Raw genomic sequence first — 16,624 nt, forward strand, 5'->3', positions numbered from 1 at the left:
TACTGAGAACATCTAAGTACCTTTGAACATTTATAACAAGAATGTTATATAATCATTACAAAGACTGTATGATGTTAAACCAACTTAATGTTGTAAACATGCAGTGTGAGAAAGATAGATGAACATGCTAATGTCTTTCCACAATTTCAATAAATTGTTATTCTATAGATTCTTATAGTTATGATGGCTTCCATGATAGCATTTTGTCAGATATTCCTACTTTTCATGATAATCTGGCTGAGGCAAACACAAGTCCTTTATTTATATCTTAATTACTAGTATCAATTCTCGAATCACACATAACACAGTAAATATTTATGTAGGTTACATAGACTACAAAGAGTTCAAGAGACAAGAAGTTTCAAAGAGACCTAGGAAGCCAAACTTGAAATGCATTCATCTCTATATTGATAAGATAATGAACCTGATTAGGTTGCAGAAAAACAACTGCTCTGGTGAGTCAGACCAATGTGACTCACAGATTTCAAAGTAAAGCTGCAGAGATGAGTCCAGCTGAAGATGCAGAAAGAACAGGGCTGGATCCCGATGAAGAAACAAGCAGGAGAGATGACAGGTCTAGACTGGCTCCTAGATGGATAGGCAAACAGAAATGTGAATAATCCATATCAACATCCAGAACTGAGACAAGAGGAAACTAATTGGATAGTGGGGAATCTTCTGCCTCTTGGTCCTAATTCACACAATGAGTGCTAAATAATAGGGTAATAGAAGTTATTACCATTGCGTTCTTGGTGGGTATCTTCTTATAGTATTCAGGTGAGTAAACCCTTGGTTTGATGTGGTCAATAAGTTTTTTTTTGGGGGGGGGGTGTTTCGAAACAGGGTTTCTCTGTGTAGCTTTGGAGCCTATCCTGGCACCCGCTCTGGAGACCAGGCTGGCCTCCAACTCACAGAGATCCGCCTGCCTCTGCCTCCTGAGTGCTGGGATTAAAGGCATGCGCCACCAATGCCCAGCCAATAAGTTCTTTAATGTGGTTTCTGTATAATGATTTTAACATGCCCATAGACTCCAAGGTTCTCAATTCAATCTCATAAACTTTCAGGGTAGCACCCATTCTACTCACGGGAATGTTTATTTTTTATTTTTCTGTGCTGCATGGTGGGTGCCAGAAAGATAGTGCCATTTATGCACTGATCCAGGTATAAAGTCTACCTTGTGGTTTAAAATGAAAAACACCGTCTTAAAAGAAAAACAAACAAAAAACAAACTAGTTTGACACAGTGTGAAGTAGCTTACAGCAAGGAACAGAAGAGTAAATGAAAGAAACCTGATTCCAAAACGATTCCATGGAGCTTTACAAGCAAAACCAAATTTTACATTGGGGTTAGAGTGATGATTCAGTGGTTAAGGGAACTTACTGTGCTCATAGGGAGCCTGAGATCAGTTCAGGGAATGACTCATGGCAGCTCACAATCAAATGTAACTCCAATTCCAGAAGATACAACACTCTGACTTTCCTCGGCACTGTGCATATACAGTACATATACATGCATGCAGATAAAACACTCATACACACAAAGTAAAAATAAATTTTCAAAATCCTTGACATTTTTCTTTCAGCTTAGTGGCTGCACATGAATCTACTAGTATTTTAATTATCATCTGAAGCCCCATGTCACCGAAGTCAGTACCTTCCTGGTCACTCAGGCCATGGCCTTGGGGGGAGGGCTTCTGATCCCACAACACCTCTGCTACAGTGCCATATGGAGGTTAAATTAAGTCTCTAATGTTCTATTTATAAGTAAGACTTGGGAGTCAAAGGGTGGGGTGAAAATCTGCTAGCACAGAGACGTTGAGTAGCAACTAGCTGCCTTTGCTTTTTGGCCAGAGATATCATTAGAGACATGTCTCTTCCCTGGCCCCAGAACCAAAAGAAAGCTCCAATTCTAGTTCTCCCCTTTCCTTCCTTTGCATCTTCTCTATCCAAATTGCTGGCTTCTCTGTGGCTAATTTCAGTCAGCTAGTTGCTGTCTCTGCCCCCCCTGATTCAAGGTAAGCTTTATTTAACCGTTATTTATTTAACAGTCTTGGGGGGTTTCACAATGAGATCAAAATATCTCACAACAAACACTTTACATATTTCTGTCTGAAAAATATATACCACCCCCCACAGAAAAACAAACATCAATCTTTTGGTTATTCAACAAATATGTTGTATGTTGTAAGTACATACCAGAACTAAAGCATTCCAACCTTTAGTAACAATAAAGAATTAAACAATAAGAATTAAAGAATTAACATTGTAGTCAGTTGATAAAATGATTATGTTATGATATATTATAAAATAGAACTTTTAAAATATAAAGGATTGAATCCAGGTGCTTGCTCATAGTATTCAAAGAACTCTAAGCTATACCCTCAGCCTTGACTTGACAAGACAGAGTTCTACTATGTAGCCCAAAACAGCCTTCACAACAATTATTCCAACAATTAATACCAACAAAAAGATCTACATACAACTCTTAGCAAAACATTATGTTCAATAAAAGAATTTATCTGCACATGACCATTTATTGTATGATCTCACCTGTAAATACTATCTAGACTAGACAAGAATCTACAGAGATAAAAATAGGTTATAGATGCCTGTGATTAGAATAAGAATAGGAGATGACTACAAATTATTCAAACTCCTTTGGTGGAAATAGAAAAGTTTCAGAACTGAAAAACATTGATAGTTTCACCCTCAGCAATCTATAGAACTGGTTTCTTAAAACAAACAAACAAACAAACAAAAAAATGGAACTAGAAAGATGACTCAGCCTTTAATAGCTCTTATGGCTCTGCCTGAGGATCAGAGTTCATTTCTAGCACCCATATCAGAAAGAACAAAAATATTTGGAGACTCCAGCTCCAAAAATGTAGTATCTCATGGCAGCTATACACACACAAACCAAATAATAAATAAATAAATAAATAAATAAATAAATAAATAAATAAATAAGAAAACTTAAAGTAGATGGATTTTAAACCACGAAAACTACTCTTAAAGCTGTGGTAGTTTTAAAAACAAACAAACTGATGTTCAGGAATCCAGAACTGAAGGCAAACATTAGCAAATAATGTCAAATAGGTTGGAGGTAAAGCGAGAAAGGATTCATGGCTAAGATATTTGGACATGGAACCTGAAAGAAAGCTTCAAGAATCTAGTCACTAAGCATAAAGTGCCCAGTACCTAAGCAAAGAGTATATATCACCTAAGACATGGGTAGCTAAATTAAATAAGTAGAAATATTTTAAAGGAAACTAAAAACTGCCCATTTCATTTGTCTACAAGGTGGTCATTGTTCTCAGGGTAAGCTTGTTTGCCAGTATCTTGGGCAAAAATCCAAGGCTTCAGAAGAAGTTAAGATGGGAAGTGGACTGAGTTCAGATAACTTCTAAGGCATGTTTCTTATAATTTCTCTGCCTTTATTCACTTAGTTGCTATAACCAGCTTATGTGGGTTAAATACCATGTGGACACTAAATGCCCACATACATAGATTCCATCCAGACTTCATGCCTCCTCTCTTATATTAGGCATCCCAATACTTTCTCCTCAATTCAATTCAGATTTCTGAAATATATTAAGTTAGATGTATTTATTTATTTATAACCAATTCCTTATACTGCTGAAATTTTTTACTTTTATTTTTTGCTATTCCATTTCTGTTCTTATTACTAATGCTACATGGAATAGTGGTATCCTGGCTTTAGACACAGGGATAAAATAACTGAAAACAGGAGCACTCTTTTATTTATATGAAAATAATGTCTTGACTGAAATGTGTACATTTTTATAACTCATTGTGCTACATGATTAATATGTATACATTTCATTGTATATTTTTCACAAAAATGATTTCAAGAGAAAAACTTATATATTAAAATTCATTATAAAAATGAATATATGGAATAAAGATCCATATGAGTAGTTAATGGGAATCAAGAGAGATGGTTGACACTATCTAAGAACACTTGCTGCTCTTCCAGAGGACCACAGTTTGGTTACTAGCTCCCATATCAAGCAATCATATGCTTGATATGGGGGGTTTTAAGGGACAAAACAGGAAATTATAAACACAGAAAACTTATCATATAAATCAGGAATCCATAAATTACCACTGCTTTGTGCTGAAGACACACACCCACTAACTACATGCTAGAGACATGCCTTTTGACATTTTGAGCACCCCGGAACATACATTTTCATATACTCAAAACAGCAATGTTGGGATGAAAAGATAAAAGCATCTCTTCCTAAAAAGATACATTAATCCGCCATCCATTGCTGCTCCACTGACCTTGAGTGAGCCCCACACTTTTCACTTATGGGCAATAAAAATTATTGTACTGATATTGTAATGTGTTTTTTAAAACAACAGATATTTTTTTCATGTGTTAAAAATCTTTTTTTAGAGGTGCAAAAATTATGACAGCAAATGACAAATCGCAAAGAAAGCAAATGTTATGCTGTAATATTTAAAAGGAAGTTCTCCTGGCACTGTGACAAATGATAAAATATTTGCTGAGCATTGGAATATTAATATGTAGAGCCCTTTGAAGTTTGCCACAATGACTCAAAGTGTGGCTACAAATAGAGCGGATATCGAGGGCTTGGCATTTGACCAAATAAAATATGGGTAAGCAAGTCATCTTCTGGTGGAATAATAAAACAATGCCCAGTAAGGAGAGGGAAAACCACATTCCCCATCATAAAGGAAAAAGGACTGACTTTAAATTAGATTGCCTTCCAACTAATCTTTACTGGATTGACTCTCTTACCCTCACCAGGGAACTCTGGAGCATCTATGCTATGAGATGAAGCAATTTGCTCACTTGCACTTAATTCTTTCTCTCACAGTGAGTTAATTTGAACTTCTTATTTGCTATCAAAAATGTCCTCACCTTCATTGACCCTCAGCATTACACCACAGCATCCCCTTGCTGCTCAGGGATCTTACTGCCAGCTGGCCTCACCTCCAGCCAGAGTATTCTCTTTTCAATCACACTCTTGTCTGTCTCAATCCTGAATCATGACTCTAAGTCCAGACATCCATTCTTTTCTCATTGAGATCATCTTATGCACTGGCTAGTTTGTTTACTCTCAGACATTTTTTCCTGCCATCTCAATGGAGTCTAGAATTCTCTAAGAATGCTAGTATCCAAATGTCCGGTAATATTACCAAGAATTCTAGTTCTTGTTACTTGCCTTCTTCTAGCCCTCCCCAAAACAATAGTCTTTGTTCAGCAAAAAAATGTTTCCTTTGTTCTGGTCAGAGTGTGCTAGTATTCTGTGGAATTTTCCTTTGACTGATAAAAGTTCAGAGAATGGGGGCAAGATGAAGCGATAGGATAGAGAGAAGATAAAAAAATTTCAGAAAGTATTTTTCTAGTTCATTTGTAGAGAAGGCCTCTCTTGCCCTCATCACACTTTACATTTCTGGAAAATATTTTGAAGTAAAAATCCAAAATTATTACTTTTATATGCCTCATATATTTTCCAATTTATTCTTAAAGAAGTGAACTGACTATCTCTTGTCTCCACATCTTGAACCTTTTGACCCCCTCTGTAGGACACAAACTTGAGAAGCTCCCTTCATTCCACCATATAGTCTGTTATTTAGCTTGCAAACTTTTGGCTATTTCACTATTCTATTATCTGTTGCTTTTATATGTTTATGTCATTGTTCACTCGTAGAAAGCAAGAGATAGGAATAGAAAGGAAGTTTATTTGATATAGCAATAGACCCCATTCTTCACTTTCTAGGAGAGCCCATAAACATGGCTGCCTAAAGAATGTCCCCACCCTCATTATTTAGTTTGGGAAAATTTAGAAAACAATCAATATTTCCAAACAGCAGTTCCTTGAGTTGTGAAGACTGCCTTGCATATTCAGTCTGCAACACGTATTTAGATTATTAAAACATTTACCATTGTGAAAATCAAAGATATGTTTGATATGCTTATTATATATTTTCTCTTTACAGTATAATCCTATTAAAGTAAGAAATAAATGATTTTTCTCCAATTAGCCAAATGCAAGGCCTTCTTTTTGAATGCTATTATTTTACATGAAACTAATACTTTAACACCATTTGTGTTGGATAGTTTTATGTCAATTTGACACATGTTAGAGTCATCTGAGAGAAGGGAACCTTGATTGAGAAAATTCCAACTTAATATCAGGGTGTAGGCAATCCTGTAGTGCATTTTCTTAGTTAGTGATTGATGTAGGAAAGCCCATCCCACTGTGGGTGGTGCCATCCTTGGGCTGGTGGTCCTGGGTTCTATAAAGAAAGCAGGCTAACTAAACCATGATGAGCAAGCCAGTAAGCAGCACTCCTCAGGTGTCTCTGCATCAGCTCTTGCCTTCAGGTTCCTTGTTGTGAAGATGTCTTTGTGGGGCTACACTCAGAGCTAGCCAACTTGCCCAGTTCATACCTGAGAGGGGGAGTTGGACTGAAGAGAAAGACAGAGACACAGGATAGAATCAGAAAGACAATCCAGTGAACACTGAATGCCCTGAGTTTATTCTTCAACATTCCTAAGTACCCAACCAAAAGGGGGAACATGGCAGAAGTCTTCTCTTATCGTGTATAAGGAGCAAACAGACTTTCTTCCCTTAATCCTCCAGGCATTTGGTAGCCACACCTGTTATCTGGCCTTCAGGATCAAGAGTGAACACACCTGAGCTCAAGTTTGTTGTTATTTAGATAAGACATCCACTACCAAGGCCTAAACATCCTACAGTAGCCAAGCCTTAGACCTTAAATTCTTTTGACTTATTAAGTACAGTTTTGAACTCTTTGACCTTGAGGCAAGATGGAGAGCAGCCATCTTTATAGGCCCTGACAGTTCCTACCCTGTTTGAGTTCCTGCTCTGACTTCCTTCAGTGATGAACAGTCTGAGCCAAATAATTTCTGTCCTCTACAAGTTGCTTCGGTCATGATGTTTCATTACAGCAGTAGTAAATCTATGATAATACTTGATAAAAAAAATCTTGTAAATCACTTGGCTTCAAAGGATTGTTATCATGTAACATACAAAAATAAGGATTTGAGAATTTTTAATGTTATCACTTTGTATATTTAATTGTGTAGTGTTTATGCTATGACTTGATATATTTTTAAGCTACTGAGTGACATACTTTATAACCCTTTCATATCTTGATGAAACTCTAGACTCTGCTTTTAATTAAAATTTAGCATTTACACGTTTCCTAAAGTACATTTTAATGAGAGCTATTTTTCAATGATTTGAATTAATAATAATTTTCTGAACAAGTATTCTTAGCATGAGGATATACCAGTGCACAAAGAGTTGTACCTTTTATGAATCTTAAGTGGTTGTTAGGTTTGGATTTAGAGATGATAACAAAAGAGCAAGAATAAGCAAGAAGTGGGAAAAAGACACATGGAGGAAAGAAAGGCAGGAAGAATGAGAAAGGGAAAGGAAGGGAAGGGCAAAGATAGGTACAATAATCTAGTCTATGGATGGAGGAAAATATAACATCCCACGGGGGCATCCAATTTTCCACATTTTAGAAGAGGTGTTAGAACAAATGGGGTTTTGTTCTTTTGGGTCACTGAAGTGATATAAGGATACCTGCCATTATATTACTCTAGTGCAATGAACACACACGACAGAGCCTAAACAATTATTAGACAGTTTTTGAGATACCTGCTGCTCACTATACAAACACTTTTGTATGATCTTTCTCACCTCAGGATTTGGCTCCTATTTGTAAGCCAAGATGCCATGTCCCAAGTTTCCTTAGACAAAGCCAAGACCAAGGCAGAAATTTTTTTTTCTGTGCTTGGAAATATATTTCAGATAACCTAAACTAAAGCCTTTGAAGACATTTGAAAAGTTAGGCCATGGCAGGGATGCCTATCTACATCCAGGAGCTCTGAGATTGTGATAGCACTGGAGCTTGGAAGTCACACTTGCCCAACTAGCTCCCCTCATCTAGCATAAAGAACTTCCAAGGTCTTAGCAGTTCCCACTATAGTAGTCAGACCAGCTTCTTCAAAATATGCTGATATTAAAAATGTGCCTCAGTCACTAGTAAGACTTGGTTGTCTGGTGCCTGATTTTACTGTAACCAACCCCCTAACTGAATAGTCAGTCTATCTTAAAGATGGAGGGAATTCTTTAGTGCTTTGTTTATAAGTTGTCTCTTTGAAAACATTATGAACCCACATAAAGTCTAATGAACTGTGGGATGGGTGAAGTCATTCTTAGATCATTTCATTTTCAATATAGGCATCAGTGGATTTGCTAAAGCATAAAAAGGAAATAGTTCATGAAAGGGGAACATTTAGCAAGAATGTACAGATACTAAAAACACTCGTGTTTTTTTTTTTTTTTTTTTGGCTGAGAATCAGAAGGCAAGATGAGCAAAGAAGGATGGACAGTGAGAAGAGGATTGTACAAAAAATATGAAAGCCATACAAGATGGCATGACTTAACATTGGCAGAAATGGATTCAGTTCTACTTCTTTAACACACACACACACACACACACACACACACACACACACACACACACACACACACACAGACCTTTTTGCAATCCTCCATTAAGAATGGCATTACTTCCTAGACAAGAATTTCGCTGATTGCTACAGCAACAAGGGATTGTACATTCTGCAGCAGTGACTCTATGGCTTCCATCTAGGAAACTGAAGGATCTCATTAACTGATCAGATTTTCCCCATGAATAACATTCTAAATGTCTTTGTGCAAAGTTGATTTGTGACCACTTCAGGCAGTTCACAGACCTTCTGTAATCTCTGCATGTACTGCCCATCCCTCTTCTATATTATCTCACTATTATACTAGTACTTTCCAAGTGGCTTTTTTTCTTTCATTCATTGCAAAATATTTCCTTGTTGACATTTGAAGTCCTAAAGTTGCAATTCCTTCTAAGACATTATTTTTCCTTTTTTATTTAAATTAAAAACAAGCTTCATTTACATGTCTGTCCTAGTTCCCCCTCTGTCCCCTCCTCCCCTGCCCCCACTGACACCCTATCTCAACCCCTTTCTGCTCCCCAAGGAGGGTGAGGCCTTCCATGGGGAGCTTCAAAGTATGTTATATCATTTTGGAGCAGGGCCTAGACCCTCCCCTGTGTATCTAGGCTGAGAGACTATCCCTCTATGTGGGATGGGTTCCCAAAGTACATTCATGTACTAGGGATAAATACTGATCCACTACCTGTGGCCCCATAGATTAACCAGACCTCAAAACTGGCATCCTCACTCAGGGGGTCTGGAACAGTGCTATGCCGGTTTAGCAACTATCAGTCTGGGGCCCATGAGCTCCCCGTTGCTCAGGTCAGATGTTTCTGTGGGTTTCTCCAGGCTGGTCTTCACCCATTTGCTCATTACTCCTCACTTTCTTCAACTGGGTTCCAGGATTCAGGTCAGTGTTAGCTGTGGGTGTCTGCTTCTACTTCCATCAGCTACTGGATGAAGGCTCTAGGATGGCATGTAAGGTAGTCCTCAATTTCATCATCGGAGAAGGGCTTAAGGTAACTTCTCAACTATTGCTCAGATTGTTAGTTGTGGTCAACCTTGTAGATCCCAGGACATTTCCCTAGTGCCAGATTTCTCTTCAAACATATTAAATTTTTTAAAAATGTGTTAGTATATAAGATTTTTAGAAAGTGGTTTCAAATTCTACTCATGACCAAACTAAACCTGTAGTCACTTTTTTTGTTTTTATTGTTAGTCTGTTCTTCTTCTTCTTCTTTTTTTCTTTTCTTAATTTAGATTAGAAACAATCTTGTTTTACATGTCAATCACAGTTTCCTCTAGGCTGAGGGACTATCCCTCTATCCCAAAGTCCATGCATACACTAGGGATAAATACTGATCCCTATAAATACCAGAGGCCCTATAGATTGCCCAGGTCTCCTAACTGACACCCCTTTGCTCATTACCCCTCCCTCTCTGCAACTGGATTCCAGGAATTCAGCTCAGTGTTTAGCTGTGGGTGACTGCTTCTGTTTCCATCAGCTACTGGAAGAAGGTTCTAGGAAGGCATATAAGGTAGTCATCAATCTCATTATAGGGGAAGGGCATTTCAAGTAGCCTCTCTACTATTGCTTAGATTCCTTTCTATATATTTATATAGTAGACAGTAGCAAATATTGCTAACCCTTTTTCCTAAAGTCTTTCCAATCTATCTCTTTTATCTTGACATTTAAATTCATTATGCATTCAGTTTTCTTAAATATGATGTTTATGAAGTTTTCTAGCTGGCCAGATGGTCTCTACTTACTCCTCTGAGCTTTTCTTCATAATTTTCAGAGTGAATTATCTTAAAATAAAACAATCAAAACCAACAATTTATGAGCATACTACTGTCATATTCAATGTCACTGAATGACTCCCCAACTTTTAAAACCTTACACAATTAGTTACTGTTCTATTTGAATGAATGGGTATATTAAGCATGTAAGCCAAAGTAAAAGAAAAAATATCAAGTACTAAATAGATTACAAAACATTAATTCATCACAATTGAGGGAGCAAAAAAAAAAAAAAAAAAAAAAAAAAACTAAAATCATCAAATTGGTGCTTACAATAGCTAACAGAAGTCAACTGGAGAAGCAAACAGCCCTTCTGGATATCCTGATTGAAACCTTTGCACAGATGATATTTTGGCTTCTTGATCCCACAGCAGGCATTTTACACCATGGGATAAACAACAATAATATCTGCTGAAAATCTTTTACCTTATAGCTGTTCTCAAAGAAACAAGTTTTAAAAAATTTCTATAGATTTTTCTTAATGCTCATAGTAACAGTTAAGCAAAAAATAACATGTCTTTGGTTAGCTAGTATACTGGGAATCCATCAAAAAGTTAAAGCTGAAATTTCAGGAGTGAGCAGATTTCCTTTCAGTCAACATGTGCACACAAATGATCCAGAGAGGTTTACATAAAGGGGTGCTGGGCATTCATGTATGGCTCAGCTTTCATTTAAATCAAGGAATTTATCTGAATATTCACTGGTCATTCTAGGTCCTTGGTAGCCTGCTATGCTGCATAGTCAGAGTCTGTCCTCTCATCCTAATTGTTGAAATGTGTTCTCAAAGAAGTATTTTTTTTTTCATGATAGTCTTAGTTCCACCTGCCACCTATGATTTGTTTTCCATCACAAGTTTGATTTAGTTTGTTACTTTCTGTGATGGTTTGAATAAGAATGGCCCCCCAAAACTCATGCATTTGAATGCTTGATCCATAGGGAGTGGCATTATTAGGAGGTGTGGCCTTTTTGAGGAAGTGTGTCACTATGAAGGTGGGCTTTGAGGACTCTTATGCTCAAGCTATGCCTGGTGTGGCATACAGTCTCCTGCTGCCTGTAGAACTCTCAGATACCTTCCCAGAACCATGTCTACCTACATGCCACCATGTTTTCTGCATGACAGTAATGGACTAAACCTATAAAGTACAAAATAAAATGTTTTCCTTTATAAGAGTAACCATGTCATGGTGTCTCTTCACAGCAACAAAAACCCAACCAAACTAAGACACTTTCTTTTAAAAAATAAATTTTTTATTTAAATTAAAAACAATCTTATTTTATATACCTATATCAGTTCCCTCTCTCTCCTGTCCTTCTATGCCCCCCACCAAACCCCCATCCAACCCCCATCCATTCCCCAGGAAGAGTGAGGCCTCCCATGAGGGATATCAAAGTCTGACACATCATTTGGGGCAGGACCTAGGCCCTCCCCCATGAATCTTAGCTGAGAGAGTAACCCTCCATAGGAAACGGGCTCCCAAAGCACATTAGTACACTAGAGATAAATACTGGCTTCACTTCCAGAGGCCTCATAGGCTGCCCAGGCCTTTCAACTGACACCCACATTCAGGGGACTGGTTTGGTCCTATGCTGGTTCCCCAACTATCAGACTAGTGTCAGTGAACTTACCCTTGCTCAAGTCAGGTGTTTCTGTGGGTTTCCCCAGCATGGTCTTGACCCTAAGACACTTTCTTAAATGATTTTTAACAACCATTAAATCTTTTAACAACCATTATAGGACAAATGTTTATAACCTTTCTCCTTTTTTATCATTTTTTATTTGAATTAGAAACAAGATTGGTTTACATGACAATCCCAGTTCCCTTCTCTCTCCTGTCCTCTCCTACCACCCCCCAACTAAAACCTTACCTATCACATACCCTTTCTTCTATTCTTCACCTGACTTAACCTTTCTGTTCCCTCATGACCTCTGCATCCTTCCTCCTTTTCCCTTCTCATTCTCGTAGCTCCCTCCCCCCTCTTCCCATGCTCTCAATTTGCTCAGGGGATCTTGACCCTTTCCCCTTCTCCAAGGGACAATGTTTGTCCCTTTTAGGGTCCTCCTTGTTTACTAGTTTCTCTGGCAGTGTTGATTATAGGTTGGTAATCCTTCACTCTATGTCTAAAATCCACATATGAGTAAGTTCATATCATGTTTGTCTTTTTGTGATTGGGTTACCTCACTCAGAATAGTTTCTTCCAGTTCCATCCATTTTCCTGCAAATTTCAAGATTCCATTGTTTTTTTTTTTTTTTTCTGCTGAGTAGTACTCCATTGTGTAAATGTACCACATTTTCTCTATACATTCTTCTGTAGAGGGGCATCTAGGCTGCTTCCAGTTTCTGGCTATTACAAATAGTGCTGCTATGAACATCGTTGAACAGATGTCCTTCTTATATGAATGTGCTTTTTTGGAGTATATGCCTAGGAGTGGAATTGCTGGATCTTGTGGTAGACTTATTCCCATTTTCTTGAGGAGTCGCCATACTGATTTCCAAAGTGGCTTTACAAGTTGGCACTCCCATCAGCAGTGGAGAAGTGTTCCCCTTTCTCCACATCCTCTCCAGCATAAACTGCCATTGGTGTTTTACATTTCTCCTTTTCATAGTCAGAGGCAGGTTAAGTCAGCAATGGGAGTATTAGAGGACACTTGATGTCGATGTTCTGCTGAACAGCTAACCTCTGGGAAAGCCTCATTCCTGCCACTCCAAAACCTGTCTTCCCCAGAAAAACCAGCAAAAAGTCCAGTTCCACATTCCTGGCAGTTGTGGTGGCTTCTCCCATGAAGCTGCCAGCTGCCCAAATCCCCACCCAAAGAGTGGGCACAAATCCAGTTTTCTAAGCCAATGCAGTAAACCAGATCAAGCCAAATTTAAAAAGAAAAAAAATCAGGTTTATTCTGAGCAAAGCAATTCCTAGGTGACTCCGCCAGCCCCCAAAGATCAAAGGGCAGGAAAAATATTGTATGTCCAAACTAGCGAGGCATTTATGTACCCTGTAGTGAAGGGGTGATGATGATGTGTCAGCTGAACTGGACTTTTTGGCGGTTTTTCTGAGAATGTAGGTTTTGGAGAGGCAGGAATGGGGCCTTCACAGGAGCTGTTCTGGGTGAACATCCTGACTATTTGAGGTGATGGGTGCTGGTTCAAATCTGGTTACTTCCTGTTGGCATGGGACGACATGGGGACGGGGGAGACAGGGCTCTGTGGACTCGTATTCATCAGGAGGTGTGGGTGAAAAAGTTTTCAGCTAACTGCTATCCCGGTGATCTCAAGAATCTGTTCCGGGAAGAATCGGAGAAGGCAATTGCTAGAAAAAAAAAAAAAGTTATTATCACCAGCCATATGAATGGGCTACACAAGGCAAGAGTGAAGACTGCCAGAAAGAATAGAGTGTACATGAGTCCTGGTTGTGTTGACAAAGTTCTTCAGATAATTTATGGAGTGACTTGATATTAGTTTCGTCCAGGTCAGACAGAGTCTTTGATGCAGTATCTGCACCCTTTCCCCAGGAGCATGCAGCTGGAATAAAACAACTGGAAAAGATTAACAAGTTGATGTGATAGCAGAGGCTAAGGCTTTGGGTTAAAAGGCATTAACATTTCTCCTTTGTCTAGAAAGCCTGGTTTTAGCCCAATGAAGCAGTAATCATACTTGAGTCTGAGACACAGGGTAGTGAAAGTCCATTTTCAGTTAAGTTAAACAGAATATGACAACTAACCAATGAAATGTACATTGCAAGCACATAACAATTTCCCTTCTATGTTTCTTTCACTAAGTAAGCTTTCAACTTATTCAGCTTAATTTGTCAAAATGAACTTCTTCAATGTTCTATTCCAGAAAAAGTGAGCTACTTCTGATATTCCATCACCCTGCACTCTTAATTTTCTAGAATCAGGAAAAGTATAAGTTATGTCTAAGTATATGAGCAAGGCTGTGAGTTAGGTACCAAAATGGATGGGTGGGCTGGCTGCATTTTACTTATAAAACTAGGAGGGAATGAGATGTAATAGTTAAGGCTAAACCCCAGCCTGTCTAGTGCAAGAGATTAGCACAAAACTATTATGAAAAACCATGGCTATCACAAATTTCTACCATAAATCATGGGTTACAGGCAGGTTTTCTTTGACTATATAAATGATCAGAACTTCTTATAAAATGAGTATAGTGATTCCTCACTAGCACAATGACTTTTTTCTTTTATGTAAAAGGAGAAAAAGAACTTTTAATCATAACTTCCACACACTATTTCTAAATTCTTGAGAGAGTTATTTAAAATTAGATTGTGCTCCTTCCTATTCAAATCAAAAGAGTTTAATCAACATATGCTCAAGAGATACATAATGTGTTTTTAAGTGGAATAAAGTTCAAACTTATTGGGATAAAAATGATGAAAACTTATTAGTCATTATCCAATTACTTTGAAATTTTGTCAGATGAGACAAACTTAATTTTTTTCTTGAGAGAATGTATGGATTCTCAGCATTATCAGTAACAAAGAGAACAATAACTACTGGGAAACAAGAAACTGTTCCTTCAACAAAGGATCAGATGCTGGATTTAAGCAATAGACTCCATTTGAGAAAAGTGTACCCATTAAAAAAATCAATACTTCTAGCTCTAGGAGTTCACTGCAAATGTTTTTATACCCTGCCAAAAAGAATTAAGGACTTGGGATCATTTCACCTGGCAAACATTCTAGGATCAACATTTGTCAGATTTTCAAACTTGGGATGTTTGAAAGAAAAAATTAAATAAAGAGAAAAAGAAAGAAAGGAAGGAAGGAAAGAAGGAAGGAATACAAACCTTTAAGTATTGATTAACAAAAGAGTTATTGATTCAAAATATCACTTAAAATGGTAACCACAGAAACAGGACTGCCTCTGGTAGAACTGCCTAGGTCAGAAAGGAATGAGGCTATTATTTACAAGTGCATTTTTGTTAGCACACTAGAGAACAAATAATGCAGTAAATGTAGTTTCCTAAATAATTCAGTCTGAATGAGTTCTTAATACCTATTGGCACTGATCTTTCTTTGGGGTAATTTTTTGAAGGGGTTGGATTCCTAGAAGCTTATTTATCATCCTACTGGCATATTTGATTGTTCTGTTCAAAATCAATGACAGTTCAGTATCCCCCACAGGGTTTCAGCATTTCCATTTGAAACACAGAAAACTAAAACAACTATAAGCATCACATTGTATTTGTAATCCCCATAGGGAATAATTTTGTGCTAAGATAAAGAATAAAAAATCTGATTCCATCACAAAGCCCCTTCCATCTCCAGATATCTTTAAATGTTCATGGTTTCTGGGGAAGAAAGTTACATTTCCTTTAGTGGTACAAGTACTGGAGAGTTGTCAAGGAACATAAGGAAACTCAAAGGGTCACAAAAAAACAAAAACAGGAGAATTGAAGGGAAATAAGTTGGGGGAAGGAAAGGGATCAGTGAGAGTAGGAAGAGACCAGAAAGGCTAATTGGGTGAATATGATCAAAATATATTACATGCATGTATAAAATTGTCATAATGAAACTCATTAAATGGAATTAATATATGATAATAAAAACTTTTTTATTTGTGATTTTTTATTTAAATTAGAAACAATTTTGTTTTACAAGTCAATCCCAGTTCCCTCTCTCTCTCCTCCTCCCCTGTCCTCCACCGACCCCCTATCCCATCTCCTTTCTGCTCCTCAGGGAGGGTGAGACCTTCCATGGGGGAACTTCTAAGATATCACATTATTTGAAGCAAGGCCTAGGCACTCCCCCAAGTGTCTAGGCTGAGAGAGTATCCCTCTATGTGGAATGGGCTCCCAAAGTCTATTTGTACACTAGGGATAAATACTGATCCACTACCAGAGGCCCCATAGATGTCCTAGGCCTCCTTACACCCAAATTCAGGGCGTCTGGGTCAGTCCTAACCTTGTTTCCCAGCTATCAGTCTGGGGTCCATGAGCTCCCCCTTGTTCAGCTCAGCTGTTTCAGTGGGTTTCTTCCTCCTGGTCTTGACAGCTTTGTTCATCACTCCTCCCTCTCTGCACCTGGATTTCAGGAGTTCAGCTCACTGGCTGTGGGTGTCTGCTTCTGCTTCCATCAGCTACTGAATAGAGGCTCTAGGATGGCATATAAGGTAGTCATCATTCTCATTATACAGGAAGGGCACTATTGCTTCAGTTCTTAGTTGGGGTCATCCTTGTACACCTCTGAACATTTCTCTAGTGCCACATTTCTCTTTAGACCTATAATGGCTCCCTCTATTATGGTATATCTTTTTTTGCTCTCCTGTATTTTCCCCCAACTCCCT

This window comes from Cricetulus griseus, assembly GCF_003668045.3.
Source record: "Cricetulus griseus strain 17A/GY chromosome 1 unlocalized genomic scaffold, alternate assembly CriGri-PICRH-1.0 chr1_0, whole genome shotgun sequence".
NCBI classification, from domain to species: Eukaryota; Metazoa; Chordata; class Mammalia; order Rodentia; family Cricetidae; genus Cricetulus; species Cricetulus griseus.